General features: G+C 43.6%; 1 protein-coding gene across 10 annotated transcripts in view; it reads right to left on the bottom strand.

Annotated features, from left to right (window-relative positions):
• Positions 1 to 20177, bottom strand: part of SMYD3 (SET and MYND domain containing 3) — a 352661-nt gene that overhangs the window by 280355 nt on the left and 52129 nt on the right. The gene's annotated exons all lie outside the window — the stretch shown is intronic.

Here is a 20177-nt window from a genome sequence, read left to right on the forward strand (position 1 = left end):
AAATCCGCTGCCCTCCCTCAGCGCGAGGGGAAGGGACTCTGGCGCTGAGGAGGGAGGATGCAAAAGCAAAGCAGGGAGTTGGCGCTGCACCGCATATTCCTGCCCCTCTCCAAAGCATGGGGTGGGTTGCAGCGTGTGGCATCCTGCCTAGCGGGGTTTGGGTGTGCGCAGGGCGGGAGAGGGAAGCCCTCTTTCCATCTGCAGGTTTTTAATCCCAGCAGTGGCTTTCTCCTTCCTGCCGAAGGTTTAGTTGAGCCCCCCCCCCGAAGCCGTCGATCCCCACCTTTTGTTCAAATTTCCTTCGTTTACATCCCCTCCCACACACACGCCACGACGCAGGAATGTGATCCGCGTGGGGGCGGGAATGAGCTTACATTATTACAAAAAAACAGTAATAATTGAATGCAGTAACAATAATTTATGATAATAAAGAGTGGACACATAGTCCTACAGACACAACCGGCCCTTTGAGGGTGACCAAACTGCTGATGCGGCCCCCGATGAATTTGAGTTTGACACCCCTGTGCTACATCAACACCCATAAAACAGTACATTGTGTTGGGAAAGGGGAAAAGAGGACAGTGGATGGCTTTTAACTAGAAGGCCACATTGTACATGGGAAGGAATCACCCATCCTCCCTCACATTATCTAGTTGAGATTCCTGCATTGCAGGGGATTGGACTACATGAACCTCTGGTTCCTTCTAATTCTGCAATTCTATGATTCAATGAGTCATCAGCCATGCCTACCGGAGCTGATAGAAACTGTTGTCCACAACATGTGGAGGTCTGCCCTAGTCTGTCTCAAGGTTCACACAGGCTGAGCCAAGTGAATAAAAGAGGCACACATGAAAAGAGAGCATATGGAACATAAGCATTCATTCCACACTAACCAAGAGTTCATTTCAGAGTCTAGGCAGACAATGTTATAATAAGTCATAACTTCCAAGAAGAGATGGTATATTACTTTTACATGGGAACAGATTTATCACTCTCCTAGTCTTGCATCAGAGTTAGTGGTAAGCAGAAGGCAGTTCAGGAAATACTGATATCTACCCTGTTTCTCATATTTTAAGACATACCCATAAAATAAGCCAGAGCAGGATTTTTAAGCATTCAAGGAATATAAGCCATACTCCGAAAATAAGACATAGTGATAGGCGCAGCAGCAATGCCGGCCACGGCAGGAGGAGGAGGAAAAAAATAAGACACCCCCTGAAAATGAGCCATAGTGTGTTTTTTTGAGGAAAAATAAATATAAGACAGTGTCTTATTTTTGGAGAAACACGGTATCTATATTACAAACAATAATTCATTATTGAACATTTGGACCAGCCTTCTCCAACCTGGAGTCCTCCAGATATTTATGATTCCAATGCCCAGCCACCATGGCCAATTTTCAGGGATGATGCGGGCTTTCCAACCACATATTGAAGGCATCATATTGGGTCATGTTGATACAGAATGTAAACATAAGCTTCAAAATATCTTATAACTATTTTGCTCTTTAAAAATTTGGACTACCTACATTAACCCTGCCCAATAGGTATGAGCTGGGGATTCGCTTTTAGGAAATGCTTCACCTAAGTATTGTTAAGTACCCATGCCACTTATGTTACATGCAAGCCTCCCAGTTGCTTGGATTATATACGTATATATGTTGCACTAGCAACCGAGAAATCAAAACATAACACTACAACATCTGCCTCTTACTGAAATGGCAAGAGAGAGAAATACAGAAGGCAAGTGCTACATAATAAAGAGAACTAAGGTAAACAGATGCGGTCCAACCAGTCCTTCTCTCCCACATGTTCCACTAAAATGAATTTTGTACAAAAGCTTTCATTGTAGTGTGTATATATGAGGTATTACTAGCAGACAGTTCCTTGTGTACAATGAATTTCAAACACTGCTGCCTTTTTTTTCTTTTTCTTTTGGCTGTATATGCACACTGTTGTTGTCTCTGCATTACAGCCAGAAATTATTAGCCCTTTGTCATGGCCAATGGAAAAAGAAACTTTAGAGGATTTGAAAAACGAAGTCATAATCATGTTTATATGTTTCAGTCTTTTATTGAGAAATCTCATCCTGTCTCTTTTTATATTTTTAAAACTCCTTTTTAACCTCTGCACACTTTCTCAGATATTTTCTCACTGGGAAGTACTATGTTATAGGAATAAGTGGGGACCACAAAAGGACAGCAGCCAAAACATGTATCCTAACACATTAGAAATTCTTGAATAAAACCCCTTCTTTCTTGTACTCTGAATAATATGGGCTGCAAAGCAACATATTAAACTGGTGGCTGAGAGTTAGGCACTCATCTTTGAGTAAATGTCCTGTTGCAATGCTGCAACTTCATTTTTCACATTTACCAAAAAAAGAGGCTCTGTTCATAGGAAGGAATATTATCTATGTTCATAGAAGGGTGCCACATAACAAGTCAGGTCATTGGTTCATCTAGCTCTGTTTTATCTACACTGACTTCCAGCAGCTCTCTCGGGCTTCAGACAGGAGTCATCCACAGTTCAGATGCCAGGGATCAAACCTGGTCCATTTTGTAGCCACATCATGTGCTTTGCCACCAGGTGATGGCTCAATGCCCAATTCATTTACTGCACACCACATGTACGGCGTGTGCTGCATATGAAGAATAGTTACCTTTTGAATACCATGTTCCATCTATGAATGTTTAAAAATTTAACCTTTAGGATAAAAACAATGAAAGGGTTATTAAGCAATTTGTCCCGTATAATGGAATATTCATAGATATCAAAGAGGTAAAGTAGCCTGCCTATATAAATGCATGTCTATTTCTAAAGTAAATCTCATTTACAGGATAGAAGCTACATTTTTTAAAAAAAACACCCTCTTTTATGTATCACAAGATATAAAGACGGGGGAAACCTATTTCCACTTGTTTGTGCGCTTGCAAAATTTCACCCAGAAGCACTGTTCAGCCATAACAAAGTCAAATGGCTGACATTCTCATTACACCCACAAAGTCACAGTTGATATATGAGTCAGTCACTCCAAGCACTAGCTTTGCAGTTTCCTTGATGTCTCTCCTTACAGAATCTACATTTTTATTTATCACAAAATCAAACTGCCAGGAGTTATTTAAAGCCCTTTGTTCATTTCAAACATTAAACAGTATAAAGTCAGCTTTAGTTATCTGTCCAATTTCTACTTTATATTTAAAATAAATTAAGAGAAGAACGGGAAGGTGGGTGACACAGCTACATAAACCCTTCAATGCTGTCATAAAGTGGGGGTGGAAATACTGCAGACCTCCGATCGTGAACAGAGATCAGAGCCACTCAGGGAGCCTTGCCTGTTCCTCAAATTGAACCATTCAACTCATTTTTGAAAAATTGGAGAACAGGTTTTGCCACTCAGGTTCGGCAAAGCAGGTTCTGTCCGCAACATGGGTTGCGGAAGGGCTAACAAGATATCCCAGGGCCTGGGTGGGCGGGTCAGTTTGGATGACATCTGGCATCTGATTGGAGGGAATGGTTGTTGCTGGGGAATTTAGCATGTTGCAATTGCTTGATTGACAGCCCTGGCAATATATATGCATACTGAGCAGTTTGTGCCACCTCTTTGCTGCTCGCATCGAATCTCCCGCCCGCCCTCCGCTATGTTTAGGCCCTTTGCACTGACCTTGCGGTGCCTGTCATGGGGTCGCCTGTATTCAGGGGCCTGGTAGGAATTTTGCCACTTGGCTGATTGGCTGGTGCCAGGTGGTTTTTGCCTACTATGCTGCAAATAGTCACAACTTGTAAGGTTGCAGTTAGGCATTGGTTCAAATAAAATGGACGAGGGGTACGGATTTTGGCTGGGCCTGACCCTCATTGATTGCTGCTGCCATATAGAAGTATTCCGTTAAAGGAATCCTGGGGCTCCACATCTTTGTCTGTTTAACCCCGCTAGGGGACAGGCCGCGCATGAGCCTCGGGGAGCAGCTGGGGAGAGGACAAGAAGAAGGGCTTGTGCCCCCTGCCCCGTCCTCTCTCAGGGGGTGCTTACTTACTGGCCCCCCTACTAGGCTAGAGGGAGTCAGATCTGTCCCAAGCAGGGGACAGATGGCTGGGGAACCAATGCCTAAGCAACCACTCACATTATTATTTGTATTTTAATAAAGCTGTGGCCAAATTTAATACCGAAAAGCTTAAACTAAAATTACGTGTTTGGTGTGAGTTATTGGGGAGATATCTTGGTGCCTTGGCACGCAAACACATGCGGGGGCACAGAGACAAGCAGGTTAGCCAGGGCCGGCTCTAGGTAGACCCCCGGTGGCGCGGTGTGACAGGGCGCCAGAGCCGCGCGGAAACCATGCTGCGCCCTGCGAGGGTGGGGGCGCCGGAGCGATCTCCGCCCCTCAGCACCAGGGTGCGCGACCTGCTCGAGACTGTCCTGAGGTTAGCTCCACACAGACATATTCATTGCCCTCCATAAGTTGAAGGATAACTGTCTGATTCCTCAATTTTAGAAACATTATGTCTACCTTCCCACAGGTAGGTAGGCAAATAGACAGTGGAGTTGACTGAGCTCCATCACCTTAGAGTCACCAAAAATGATCCTTTAAAACATGGGTAGGCAAATTAAGGACCGGGGACCGGATCCGGCCCAATCGCCTTCTAAATCCGGCCCGCGTAGGGTCTGGGAATCAGCGCGTTTTTACATGAGTAGAATGTGTCCTTTTATTTAAAATGCATCGCTGGGTTATTTGTGGGGCATAGGAATTCGTTCATATTTTTTTCCAAAATATAGTCCGGCCCTCTCACAAGGTCTGAGGGACAGTAGACCGGCCCCCTGCTGAAAAGGTTTGCTGACCCCTGCTTTAAATGAGATGCTGCAAAGACCAATTAAAAACAAAAAATTACAGCATCTATGAAATGCTATAACAATGTTTTCAGTTAGAGAAAACAAACATTTCTTGCTGATGAGCTGCAAACATGAAAACGTGAAAAACATGCATTTCACCCAACAAACCCTGCAACATCTTCTAAAATTTCACTGCTAAATTCCCATCACTTTAAAAGCGGGGTGGGGTGGAAGAGGAAGAGACATTCTGCAGATTTGAAGAATAACCATATAAGTAAATGGTCCGTCAGCAAAGATTCCTCCTTGAGAGAAACCACACTACAGTTGTATTCAGCCTAGAGACAGATTGAAGAAGCACTATCGGGGGGGGGGGGCAACACACCTGCCACTTCAGCACATTTCCCAAATGTGTTTGTGCCTGTTACTCTTCACAAGTAGTGAGGTTTAATACACCGTGCCAAAAATTGGATATGCATTGCTAAGCAATTGTAAGGAGGCCACACAGGAAAAGCATTCATTATCAAAATCAGTAGAATAGACAGGGCTTATACCAATAAAGATTCCTAATACTTGTTATAATTATGGCTTATGTAAAATAAAAAAATGTCTAGAAACACGAATCACAGACAACCAGCAAAAAGAAAAGAAAAGATAATCCTTTTGTGAAGGTAAGAAAAGAGACAGAAAGTTCTTCATCCTAGATTTTGTCACTGCAATTCAGCAGCAGCAGTAACCGCAGCATGATGAGCGCTCTCAGAATCCTCTCTGCAATCATGAACCCAGATTGCATGGGGTTCTCAAAGGCACAGATTATTTGAAACAAGTTTAGCTGAACAAGTTCAGAATCTCCTTCAGAAATAGAAGGAAAGGGGCAGCAGTATATGCAGGAATGGGACACGGGTGGCACTGTGGTCTACACCACTGAGCCTCTTGCGCTTACCGATCAGAAGGTCGGCGGTTCGAATCCCCGCGGCGGGGTGAGCTCCCATTGCTCGGTCCCTGCTCTGCCAACCTAGCAGTTTGAAAGCACATCAAGTGCAAGTAGATAAATAGGTACAGCTCTGGTGGGAAGGTAAACGGCGTTTCCGTGCGCTGCTCTGGTTCGCCAGAAGGGGCTTAGTCATGCTGGCCACATGACCTGGAAAAACTGTCTGCGTGCGGACAAACACTGGCTCCCTCGGCGAGGGAGATGAGCGCCGCAACCCCAGAGTCGTCTGCGACTGGACTTAAATGCCAGGGGTCCTTTACCTTTACCTTTATATGCAGGAACATTACTGCAGGGCCAACATACATACTCCAGTGGCCCCTACACATTTTGACAGCTGTAATTGATCCTGACTTACAACCCCCTATCAGAGACAACCCAGAAAGACAGGTCTCTGTGAGTTCCACTAAAGGACATATCATTTCCCTCCTCATTCCCTTCCACAACCCCCTACGTCCATTGGGTTGTTCAACTTGACTGTCATGATTTGCCAGGCAGCCTACAGTGATGGGACTTTCCAATGGCACTGTCATCGTAGCTTGAATCTAATCATATCAGGATAAGAGAATTTTCTTGCATTCCATTTCTATGAAACTATGTACTGTATATAAAGATACAGAGAGCGCACATGGCTATAATTAATGTGCACGCCTTCACCTACTCCACTTGCAAAATAGTCCAAATATATCATTTATTTTGAAACATTACACAATTCAAAAGTGTGCGGCCGCAAAGGGAGTTAAGGTATCAAGCTTGTTTACTGTGAACAAAGGAGAAATGTCAAAAGTTTACAAGCAAGAATGCTAAATAGTCGGGGTAAAAATTTATTGGGCTAGAAATGTAACTGGCTTGACATGGACGAGGAATTTTGTTTTAACTTCAATGAATTTAGAAGTAAATACTAGATGATTCAATGGTCTACATAAATAAAGCATCCTTGAATGGCAGGGGGTTGGACTAGATGAGCTTTGAGCTACCTTCCAACGCTACAATGCTATGCCTATGAAATTTTATTACAATCTTAAAATAAAGCAGTTCTTCAAATGACAATATTATTGTCAGTGTAACACACATTTGTCTAGCAACTGGTATATATCACAGAATAGTCCCTGGTTGTTGTTGTTGTTGTTGTTGTTGTTGTTGTTGTTGTTGTTGTTTAAAAAATCCCAACAGTCTAATAGAATTTTAAAAAGTAGATTTCCATACAAATATATATTTGAGTTTAGTGAATGTAGCTTTTTTTCCCCCGAAAGTTTTCCTTCTATTTAATACAAAGACCTAATCACCCACCTAATAACAGCAGCCATGCTGGAGTTGGCCGAGCACTGGAGATATCATTCCCAATTCACTCTAAAGGGATGGTGGAATATACAGTAATATGTATGGCAGGTGGCAGTGGTAGAAGAAAATCACGGGGGGAAATGGACAATTTAGAGGGGTTAAAAGTAAAAGCATCCTTCTCTGCTCCTCCTTATAAGGTTCCCAGTTTGGGGAGGGCAGGGCAGGTGGAAAAGCTTGCCTCTTGATGGTCCCAGCACAATCCCCTGTAGCAAAATCCTTGCAAAGCAAGGATTGTACCCGAGGGCACATTCCTGTACATTCCTGAACAAGTAGCAAACAATTAATGGCCAGGGGCTTCTAAATACCAAAACTTCTATTATGGCTTTTCCTGGAAAGAACTGAAAATGTTTATCCTTTTCTTTTACTTCCCAGATGGGAACTGAGTACTTCTAAAATCTGTCTTAACCAACATAACATTCAGAGTACTGTATCTGAATTCCCAGAACAACTGCATGTTCTGTGAGGTTGTTTTTCTCATGCAGAGATAACAGACCTGATTTGTTTGCTTTCCGCCCTCTTTAAAACCACTAGGAGATGCATTTATTTCAAGGAACAAGGAAGCGTTCAAGTTTAAGCTTGCGAGATCTGAAATAAACAAAATAGTCTTTCAAGCAATAATAACAGGAAGAAAGACTCAGGGATAGCTGCCTTTCTAGCCACCTATTAGCACAATTAAATCACAATATGCTGATCCAACTCAGCTTAGGTTTCCCTTTTTAAGAGACTGTTACAGGTGCCAAGGCTCTGATGTAAATTAAACAGTCTCTCCTCCCCCCCTTCAGAAGCGGTCAGGTTGTTTGGAAATAGAACGTTAATAAAAACAAAGCCCTCTTTGACAAAGAAGATTCTGTTCAAATACTATTTATGTTATTCAGAGGAACTCACACTGGGCTGCAAAAAAAACCAGAAACCTAAACCCAACCTAAATTCATCTTTCTGGAACACAGGAGTCATTTGCCTTTTAATCATGTCTGCATCACTGTCATCTCTTTGAAGAAAGCCTAAATGCCTGCCAACTCCTAGCACACAAATGCACATACAGCAGACGACAACATCCATATCTGCAAAAGAAAATTAACACAGTCTCCGTAGCTCTCCAAGAATAACAGCAGAAGGTGTAAAGGTAAAGGTAAAGGGACCCCTGACCATTAGGTCCAGTCGTGACCGACTCTGGGGTTGCGGCGCTCATCTCGCGTTATTGGCCAAGGGAGCCGGTGTACAGCTTCCAGATCATGTGGCCAGCATGACAAAGCTGCTTCTGGCAAACCAGAGCAGCACACGGAAATGCCGTTTACCTTCCCACTGTAGTGGTACCTATTTATCTACTTGCACTTTGACGTGCTTTCGAACTGCTAGGTTGGCAGGAGCTGGGACCGAGCCAAGGGCGTACCCACCATGCGGCAAGTTAGGGCAGCTGCCCTACTCTAGAAGCAGGGCTGGTGGGCAGAGGCGGAGCACAGCCCGGCGGAGCGCGAGTTCGCCATTCCCGCCGCACCGCGCCGCACCCTCCCTCCAGCTCCCCGTCGCGCCCTCTGGCAAGGCCAAGCGCGGCGGGGAACCAGAGAGCGCGGCGCGGCGGGCAGGAACGCTGAACTCGCGCTCCGCTGGGCTGGGCTCCGCCTCCGCCCACCAGCCCTGCTTCTAGGGAGGGGCACAGCCCGGCGGAGCGCGAGTTCGCTGTTCCCGCCCACTTTGTGGCCCCTCCCCTTCCGTGCCTTGGCCCCTCCCCTTGCCCCCCCCTAGTTTTGATCCTGGGTACGCCCATGGACCGAGCAACAGGAGCTCACCCCGTCGCGGGGATTTGAACCGCCGACCTTCTGATTGGCAAGCCCTAGACTCTGTGGTTTAACCCACAGTGCCACCCGCGACAAGTTCTTGGAAGTGGGGTCATTTACAAATAACTATTAATATATATGTAGATATTTGTTCACCATGTTTTGTGCAATACCATTGGTCCAGTTTGTGAGACAAACTACAGCATCTGACAAGGCAGAGTTGAGCCAACTAGTATATAAACACCAGCTCCGTCCTGGGAATAATCTTAACATGGAAATTGTTGAGTCATGGATGGTACAATAATTCTGAGCACCTAAGCTAATGACAAGTGGCAGAGCACAAGCAGCAGCAAGCTGTCATTCTTTGAAGACAGATTAATACGTACAGGTGGCATATTACAAGAGGAATTGCTCCTGTCCTCTCGAGACCCATGCACAACCTGCGTTCTTCCATATCAGTAATAATCAAATTCATAATACCAACAGGCTCTGTTCAAGTTGAACTTCTGTCTCAAAGCGCAGAGGGAGGAAGACATGGAGAGTAGTGACTCTGCAGTCTAAGAGTTAGACGCTAAATCAAGCAGAGACCTACCTGTGGGCACTGAACTGTAGTCCTCTGCTTCAGTCATTTACACACAGTACCCAAATAGGGATCCGAATTGCTTTTGAATGTCTTCAGACATTCTGAACTTTCTTAAATGTTTCAGATGTTTTACAATGGATTTGAAATCTTTTAAATAATGTCTGTATTTCATTTAAGTTTCAACATTTTGATATTTGTCCCCCCTAACCCTTTGGGAGGAACGGTGGGACAGAAATTTAATAAATGAAATAAAAACAAATGTACAATGGGGGAGTATTTCTTGTATTCCTGCAATCGTTTTATAAGCTGCCTAATGGTCAAAGCCCATCAAAGCAGTGTTCAATTAATATAGGGAATTTTTACTTACACACACACACACACACACACACCGGTAACACGTTTGGATCTCATTGCTTTATGACACAACAGGGTTAGTTAAACAAGCTCAGGATTGTGGTACATGGTTTCCCCCCTTCTCATCCACTTTATCCTCACAGCAACCCTCTGAAGGAGATTAGGTTAGGAGATTCGGGCTGACCCAAGTCACAGCAATACCGTTAAAATACCGTTTCCCACAAATGTGCTAGCAAGCTTCATAGCCCAGGTGTGATGTGAACCCTCGTTTTCCATTTGTAATTATGGCATCTTACCCACTGCCCCACATTTGCTTCCAGGCCTAGATTCTTGAGCGCAATAAGGGTGATTCTCCAGCTCTGCTTCTTAAGTGTGGCATTTCAGCACTGCGTGAAAGACCGAAACTCAGTACTGACTGCATTGCTACGTTACTGAGAGAAAACTGCAGCCACTCCCCACTACATTCCTTTATACTGTATTCCCTTTCTCCTACCTTCTTCCCCTGCATGCAGCAGCAAAGTAGATGCCAGGTGTAGTAAGATTATAGGTAATAAGCCATTGAGGGAACAAAGGAAGCGGATCTGTGCCAGACTGCAAAGGATTGGGCCCCTTGCCTCCACTCACTCGTAGTTAGAAAGACAAAGAGAGGAGAGTGGAGTGATGTGAGCGAAAAACTAGAAGTGGAAAAGCAGCAGACTGGGAAGCCAGAGAGAGAAAGAGGGTGGGGATGGGGGTGATGCTTCACGTCTGTTTGAATCCAAGGCTGTGGCTATGGGGGAACAAGTTCCTCTTGGGGTGTTAATGCTGTGAACCCCTCCATTGTAGGCTCAGGTTGTATATATGTGCAAATAAATCATATACCACAAAGACAACACAATCTCTGCTGTCCCTCACTCCAAAGGAAACACAAACCTGGGTAAATGCCTGGAATCCCAGGAATCTTGCACCATTCAGAGACTGGGCTGGGGTGCAACCATAGGTACCAAGGGCACAAGGTGAGAGGGGTGCCGCCTTCATTCCCTCACCCCACTGCAACTGTCATGGAATTTCTAAGGGTATGAATGTCTCAGTTGCAATTCGGCAACCTCAAACAGTATTGATGTAGCAACCTACTATGCTGGCTGCACTGTCAATCACTTGGAGACAGTCAGCTCAAACTGCTTAGGGCTTTCAAAGGGTCAGAAGCAGGAATTTGATTTATTACAGAGTTCTGCTTAACACCCCCCCCCCAAAAAAATTCCCCTTTCTTAAAACCAGATCCAGCATTTCGAATGTTTTTTTTTTAAAAAAAAGCACACAGACTACTTGTTCAGCTCGTCTACCATGCCTTCTTGGAATGCAGCTACCATAGAAAGAAGGTGGAAAGAGCCTTGGCTGAAAACATAGGTCAGTGTAGATACTGTAGTATTGAGCCACACGGAATATTGGTCAGGTGTGGCATCTTCCTCATATAGAGGGCTTTGCCAGAGGCACAGCCATCACAGAGCTAGTTCTCCCATCTGTCCAGACTTAACAAAACCTATGGGTCTGACCCAGGTTATATGGCTCTACTTTTTGCTTTTAAAATGGTATCCTAAGGAATTGCTCGAAAAAATGTACAAACCGTTTAAAAAAGAATCAGAGGTAATTTCACATCAGGGCAACATTCCAAAATTGGACTCAAGATTCTTCATGGAGCTTCCTCTCCTTGACAGTATCTTTCAATACAGAGACACCTTGGTAGCAGGTCACGCGACGGCAGTCATTTTAAACAATTTAATCAAGGATAGATTTCTCTAGAGAGCACTAGATGTGTCTGCTACGTCTCACTTGAATTCCAAACACGTCTTACTCTAGGTACACAATAAAAAAAAAAGTTGAAATGGTGAGGGAATCCACTGACATGGGAAAAGATAAAAGGCAAGGACATATCGTCAAGTCTTTCAGCATTTTAAAGAACAGCAGGGCAGAGTCATGTGTAAGTATGAAGATGATATGGAAATTTTGGTTTATAAGGCTGCCCTGGCTAACGTTCTAAGAAATATGATAATGTTGCAAAGCACACCTTACTCTGAAGTTCAATTGCTAATACTTAAATCCATTAAATTTTCTCTAAAGGTGCATGAAAAATAGTCTAGCATACGTGTTTTAGGGGTAGGAGTCCCTGGCAAGGCTACACCGTAGACAGCTGACAGAAGGGAGTCAGGGCAAAGGAACCAAGTGAAAAATAAAAGCTGGCAAACACACTAGATCCAAGAAGACCATTGTTTCTCAGGCAAAAATCTCAGTTCAAACAGGAAGCCTTTGCCTAGCCTGGATAGGCAAGACTATCTGGAGCCTGAGAACATTTCACTGCACAGGAAGATGCTCCAATGTGAAATTTTGGTGGCACTTCCCTTTTGAACCAAAGGTTCTTTGTTACGGCTCAAGTCAGTCCTCCAGCAACGATGTCATCAGGCTCCACTATGGCTGGAAAGGGTCTGAGTATTAAGAAAGCCCTCCTGACTTCCCGAGAGAATGTCCCAGACGGAGAGGCCCAGACAAAAAAGCAGCATGATGCACCCCTTCAGCAGCCTCCCTCACAGCATGAAATGGGGAAATGCCCCACACGTTTCTGCAACATCTTCTGGGGAACCTTGCCATTTCCTGCAGGGAAGGATGTTGCCTGCTCAAAAACAGTAATCAATTACCTTTTGTCCTTGGCAGTGCTACATCCAAATGCCACTCGCAGCTGTGCTTAGAAAAAAAGACTGTAGGAGCAGATTGAAATAGCTGGCCAAGTTGCTTTTAAGCTGCAAGCTGACAGTGAGCCGTACCTGGCCTTCGGGGTAGAAAGGTCACAGCTGCAGAGGTCACAGCTGCAGACATCATTTTCCAGTCAACAGGCTACATTTCATTTTTTTGCTATAAAATCAGAGGAATTGTGTTTCTTGCCTAGGATTTTATGGCCAACATATAGAGCTCCAGTTAATAACGATATGTTAGGGCAGAGAATAATCGACCATCATGTCTTTGTCATCCTACATGTTTTGTTTGCGTGTTTGAAATGTTGCATCGTTACTGCATTGAATGACTGGTTGACTGCATTGACGCACTGTCCCAATAGCTGACAACTGGGAGGAATATGCATTCCTAACATAAGAAGAGATCGAATGGATACTGGATTGTGTTCCAATCATTCACAGTTACAATCGACCAGAAATAACAGTGTAGTTCAATACACCAAGCTGTATCCTATGGCAATTAAAGAGCCAAACAGCACTTATTTCCAGTGTCTCTGTTAGGATTGGACTTCATAACCCAAGTTAACAACCAGCAGAGGAGAAAGCAGTGGCAGATGATGGGGCCAAGTGGAGCAGGAGCCTTAGCAGCAGACACGTAGTTGCACAACATGCCCACCTAAATGAAAAAAGGGCTGTGCTGTGGTTGTTGGGAAACTTATGGAGAGCAGATGAGAGCAACCAGGGAGGTTGTGACAGGAGGAGAGGGCAGTAGGGACCTGGGAAGAGAGAAAACATGGGGCAGCAGTGGGGCAGCCAGGACATGTGAAGGCAAGGGGAGCAGCCAAGAGGCACTTTACCCCGAGTCCTGTCAAACCCGGCACTGCCACTGCTCATCTCCCCTTTCTTCTCAGCCTTCATTCCCATCCTACATTAGCAGTTCCATTGTTATGCAAAACACTGACAATTCAGGGGTTATTACAATGTAAGATTATGGTGAGAAATTAATTAGTAACACTACAGTAATAGCAATGCTAATTAAAACGTTAAAAACCTTGCCCATAGCAAGAATGTATGAATAATGGCATTGATGCTTGTGCCTCATATCAAAGATGTCCTCGTTCTAATTAAAAATGTTATGTTTTCCCAATCCCACAAACCAGCCAAATCAACTACTTATTAGAAATCAGCCACTTGTAATTGTAATATTTACATCTCTAGACAGACATGACTTTAGTAAGCTTTCAAGAAATCTTCCTGTGGAACAATGATCTCTACCTGGAAACTGTTTCCTACAGTGTTTTTTGATACTTTGTTTATTACATTTATATCCTGCCTTTCCTGCAAGGAGCTCAAAGTGGCATATATGGTTGTGCTCAAAATTCTACAAGGCAGGCTTAGGCAGTATGTGGACCAAGAACTCCCAGAAGTGCAAGCTGGATTTCAAAGGGCCAGAGGAACCAGAGACCAAATTGCAAACATGTGCTGGATTATGGAGAAAGCTAGAGAGTTCCAGAAAAACATCTACTTCTGCTTCATTGACTATGCAAAAGCCTTTGATTGTGTCGACCACAGCAAACTATGGCAAGTTCTTAAAGAAATGGGAGTGCCTGATCACCTCATCTGTCTCCTGAGAAATCTCTATGTGGGACAAGAAGCTACAGTTAGAACTGGATATGGAACAACTGATTGGTTCAAAATTGGGAAAAGAGTACGACAAGGTTGTATATTGTCTCCCTGCTTATTTAACTTATATGCAGAATTCATCATGCGAAAGGCTGGACTAGGTGAATCCCAAGACGGAATTAACATTGCCGGAAGAAATATCAACAACCTCAGGTATGCAGATGACACAACCTTGATGGCAGAAAGTGAGGAGGAATTAAAGAACCTTTTAATGAGGGTGAAAGAGGAGAGCGCAAAATATGGTCTGAAGCTCAACATCAAAAAAACCAAGATCATGGCCACTGGTCCCATCACCTCCTGGCAAATAGAAGGGGAAGAAATGGAGGCAGTGAAAGATTTTACTTTCTTGGGCTCCTTGATCACTGCAGATGGTGACAGCAGTCACAAAATTAAAAGACTCCTGCTTCTTGGGAGAAAAGCAATGACAAACCTAGACAGCATCTTAAAAAGCAGAGGCATCATCTTTCCGACAAAGGTGCATATAGTTAAAGCTACGGTTTTCCCAGGAGTGATGTATGGAAGTGAGAGCTGGACCATAAAGAAGGCTGATCGCTGAAGAATTGATGCTTTTGGATTATGTTGCTGGAGGAGACTCTTGAGAGTCCCATGGACTGCAAGAAGATCAAACCTATCCATTCTGAAGGAAATCAGCCCTGAAGCTGAGGCTCCAATACTTTGGCCACCTCATCAGAAGAGAAGACTCGCTGGAAAAGACCCTGGTGTTGGGAAAGATGGAGGGCACAAGAAGAAGGGGACGACAGAGGACGAGATGGTTGGACAGTGTTCTCGAAGCTATGAACATGAGTCTGACCAAGCTGCGGGAGGCAGTGCAAGACAGGAGTGCCTAGCGTGCTCTGGTCCATGGGGTCACGAAGAGTCGGACACGATTAAACAACTAAACAACAACATATCCTGCCTTTCCTGCAAGGAGCTCAAAGTGGCATATATGGTTGTCTTCCCCTCACACACCCCTAATTTTATCCTAACAACAACCCTGTGAGGTAGGTTAGGCTGAGAAACAGCGACTGGCCCAACATTACCCAGTGAGTTTCATCATGTGAGAAGGAAGTTGAACCTGCACCACCACCCCCCACTACAGTTATAGTTTGTAACCACTAGACCAGGCTCCCTCAAACTCAGCCCTCCAGATGTTTTGAGACTACAATTCCCATCATCCCTGACCACTGGTCCTGCTAGCTAGGGATCATGGGAGTTGTAGGCCAAAAACATCTGGAGGGCCAAATTTGAGGAAGCCTGCACTAGACCACACTGATAAAGTAGAGGGTGATCAGGTTTAAACCCAACTCATATATTGGCACAATTTAATAACTTATTTATCCCTTCTTCTCTCACCCACAGGTGCATATACTCTTTTCCCAAAATCTCATACCAAAGCAAAAAACATTGCTTAACAGAGTTTCTGATGACCCAACTATTTCATTTTTAGCAATGAAGATTCTGGCAGGATTGTAAAACAGTCATGGGCCAGGAGAAATTGCCAAGAGACAACATAATGTTCATTGACACTAGAGATTAAGTTATGCACCTCTGAAAATGCTGGATCAGATATTCAAAATTGCTCCAAAATTTCATGGAGAGAAGAAGAAGAAGAAGAAGAAGAAGAAGAAGAAGAAGAAGAAGAAGAAGAAGAAGAAGAAGAAGAAGAAGAAGAAGAAGAAGAAGAAAAGAGTTTGGATTTGATATCCCGCTTTATCACTACCCGAAGGAGTCTCAAAGCGGCTAACATTCTCCTTTCCCCTCCTCCCCCACAACAAACACCCTGTGAGGTGAGTGAGGCTGAGAGACTTCAGAGAAGTGTGACTAGCCCAAGGTCACCCAGCAGCTGCATGTGGAGGAGCGGAGACGCGAACCCAGTTCACCAGATTATGAGTCTACTGCTCTTAACCACTACACCACACTGGCTCTGGTAGTGGTATTAACTGGGCTATACACATGAGAGGCAGCAGGACTTCTCCAAGATTATAGCTGGCTATATTTACCACTGACCATTCTGGCCAGTAAGTGGATCGTATCTGCAGCCATAATATAATAATGTTCTGTGTTCAGTCTGGCAAACCCTATCACACTGCAGTACAGTCATACCTCATGTTACGTCCGCTTCAGGATGCGTCTTTTCGGGATACGGACGCGCCGAACCCGGAAGTCCCGGAACAGGTTACTTACGGGTTCATCGTGCGCGCATGCACAGAAGCGCTAAATCATGCTTTGCACATGTGCAGAAGCACCAAATTACGTCACGCACCTGCGCAGATGCGACGCTTCAGGGTGCGGCCTTTTCATGTTGCAAACGGGCCTCCGGAACGGATCCCGTTTGCAACCAGAGGTACTACTGTACAGATGCCTCCTCTAAGATAATGCAAAGGCAGCCCCGAGATATGTTTGCTCCAGTTGTTCAATAGTTAATAAAACATTTGTTTTTAACTGGTCTTTAATAAGACAACATAATTTCACTGCAGGGAAGTGATTTATGAGTATTTTAATGTGGCTGTTTAATCTATTTATTTACTTTGTTTCTTTGTCATAAAAGGAGTCCAAGGCACAGTATAAATGCTAGCGAGTAAAGAGAGGAAAGGTATACTTTGCTTGAAATCTATGTGCTGTGCCCTCCCCTGACCTGCTGTTATCATCGTAAACAGTTTACTATCACAGTAGTATCAGAGGCAAGCCCAATTTACATGTGGATGATCTTGAACTGTTTGACTTAGGGAGCCTCATTAAAAGAAAATTTCAAAATTTCTGCACTGCATGACAGCAAACTAGGATTAAATTGATTCAGAGCAGACAAGCTGAAACAGTAAATTTAAATGTACTGCTACAAATGTGTTTGATGAAGGAAAGGACAATAGCAATTATGATAGATGAAGGCAAAATGAACTCTGCAACCCTTGAGGATTCCTTCCCAAGATATTTTCATGCATTTTTTCCAAACTAAGCTTACTTTGAAATAATAAATTGACCAACTGTACCCCATTATCTTAAATCCCACCATTAATCATTGTGTGGATATAATCAAAACCATTTGTTTACTTGCGTTAAGCCACCAGTTGCCCTCTCTCTTGAACTCTTTCCTGGCGAAGCTTGATCTTCAAAAGAATGGGAAAAAAGAGAATAGCCACTGATATATATGGATTGCTTCTTGCTTATCAAAAGATGAAATTAAGAGGTACTGTAATTATAGCCTGGGAAAGCTTCCTAGGCCAAATAAATTTTGACAAAGGGAGATTGAAAAATATGCTGCATTCATGGTCCAGGTCTAAAGGAGGGGTGGGGAATATGCAGTATTTTAAAAACTGTAGGCACTCACCAAGATGTGCTCTTAATATAAATTGCAATGATGTCAGTGCTTACAAAATCTACAGAGGGCAAGTACTTTCTCTCATACCAAAGGGGAAATTTCCTTTGAAATAGATAAAGGACCCCTGGACAGTTAGGTCCAGTCAAAGGCGACTATGGGGTGTGGCACTCATCTCGCTTTTCAGGCCAAGCAAGCTGGCGTTTGTCCACAGACAGCTTTCCGGGTCATGTGGCCAGCAGGACTAAACCGCTTCTAGTGCAATGGAGGACCGTGATGGAAGCCAGAGTGCACAAAAATGCCATTCACCTTCCTATCACAGCAGTACCTATTTATCTACTCGCACGGGCGTGCTTTCGAACTGCTAGGTCGGCAGAAGTTGGGACAGAGCAATGGGAGCTCACCCTGTCGCAGGGATTTGAACCACCGACCTTCTGATTGGCAAGCCCAAGAGTCTCAGTGGTTTAGACCACAGTGCCACTCGCGTCTTTTACCTTTACCTGAAGTAGTACTTGCTGCAACACAAACAGAAACCTCCCTAGAAGAGCTGAAGGCCAGTAAAGAAGTATTTTAGATAATCTAATAAATAATGCTGCATTCTTCAGAACTACCATATTGGCCTGAATATAAGCCGCACCTAAATATAAGCCACACCTTTAAAATTCAAGGGGGGGGAAGACAATACCCAAGTATAAGCCGCTCGCTTAAAATTCCGCAGGCACTCGCACCCGTTCCGTTTTACCGTATGTCTGTTTCAGCAGCGATATTGTAAAAGCCCATTTTTGTAAGGTTGCGAATTTAAGCCGCACTTTAACTTTTCGCGGTTGGAATTGGGGGGGGGAGTGAGGCTTATAGCCAAGCCAATATGGTATTGCTTTATTCACATGCAAATATATGTGGATTTAATAAAATAATTCATCAACCAATTAGAGGATAGTTTCTTTAATGAAGTAATAGCTCTAAAATTGCATTTTCTGAGCATTTCAGGATATGAGTACCTGGTCCGGGGGCTCCGCAGCTTTACAATAAAAAATTCAGGAGATCTAAACATGAATCACTCACAGCACATGAGGAATGGCCCTAGCATTCACACCAGAGAACTTTATTTCCACTCAGCAACACATGCCAACCAGATAGATTGGGAAACAGCTGAACTAGTATATTGAGCTTCTGCAACAGACACGGAAGTTTATTCTTGCAGTTACAATTTCACAGTCAGATAGGTTTGAAATTATATCAGGAATAATTAGCAAATGCTGCTCTGGACTGTGATAGCAGAGCTGCTATATAAACAGGAAACCCACATAGCTCTACCTCGCTAAGCACAATCCATATTTATCACTGACATGGACACAAATCTGCTACAGAAAAGCTAGGCAGTATTACAGCAGAGATATTTCTCCCCAACTCAATTCCAGTTTCTGAATATGAACTCGTTTTCTTAAAATGACAACAGTAATAATAATAAGGCATTGCTCACATTAACCATGAAAATGAAACCGAGAAAGCGGCAACAACTGCTCAAGCTCATTCTGAACTTGGGCCAAAATTCAGCTACATTCAGAATTCTGATATTTAAATCCCTGGATTTTAGGTTAAGTTAAAAAATGACAAAAAGCTAGGAGATAAAGGAGAGACGGATAGAACAAGGGATTTAAGCTGAGAAAAGACACAGCTGTCACAATTCACTAGAGAGAATGTTTTCCAGGATTGCTGTCTCCGTTTGTTTCCAACAGAACTTCACAAGGCTTAATATAAATCTGGTTTTCAAAAGATGAAACAAAGCAAAATATAGCCCAGCATACAATGAGCAAGTATGGACTTAAGTAGGAGTTTTGTAGATTTCTCAAACTTGATGACAAAAGAGGACATAGGTCATCATCATTTTTCTCCCAAAAATGAGAGCCTATAATTGGACAAGGCATTTCTTCCATTAATATGTTACTTTTTTAAAAAAAAAAATGCCAACAATATGTTTAGTGATGCATGTAGCTCAGAAGCACTTTGTGCCCTGTACCAACTAGGTTTTATGTATGCTACCTATTGATTTTTGCTGGGAGTGTCCAGGATAACTGAGAGATTTGGATGTTTGGGGAGAATCTAGAGAATTTGGGTGTATGGCAGAATTTAGGTGTTTCTCCAAGTGGCCTGCAAAACAGCCTCCTTCGGACTGAGCCTCAGGTCAGCTTGGAGCTGTAGGATCTCTGAGCCTGTAGGCTCCTGACTAACCCACACCTGTGTGGTTGTTCTCTGCCTTTGGATCGCTGCCCAAAGTATGTAGTAATTTGGAGGTGACAATGTTATTCCTACCCAGGTGGTATAATAGTCTGAGAGTTTATGCATGAGCAGGGCCTACTATTGCTTCTGTTTAATCATAGCATTAGTGGAGTCGGGCTTTGCTCAGTCATTCTAATAAACAGAAAAAAGCTGCACTTTTGAAATGAATGGTTTTGAAAGGTTCAGTGTAGATTCAAAATGGCATCCAATTGTATCCAAACATGGACAAAATCTTGCTCCTTGGTTTCAGGAAACAACATGCTAATTCTGGTTCAGATATCTTACATCATGGTTAAAATCAATGCAGCTCTGAAAGGTTCAATCCACCATCTTAATT

The sequence above is a fragment of the Zootoca vivipara genome, chromosome 3 (genome assembly GCF_963506605.1).
Source record: "Zootoca vivipara chromosome 3, rZooViv1.1, whole genome shotgun sequence".
Taxonomy (NCBI): domain Eukaryota; kingdom Metazoa; phylum Chordata; class Lepidosauria; order Squamata; family Lacertidae; genus Zootoca; species Zootoca vivipara.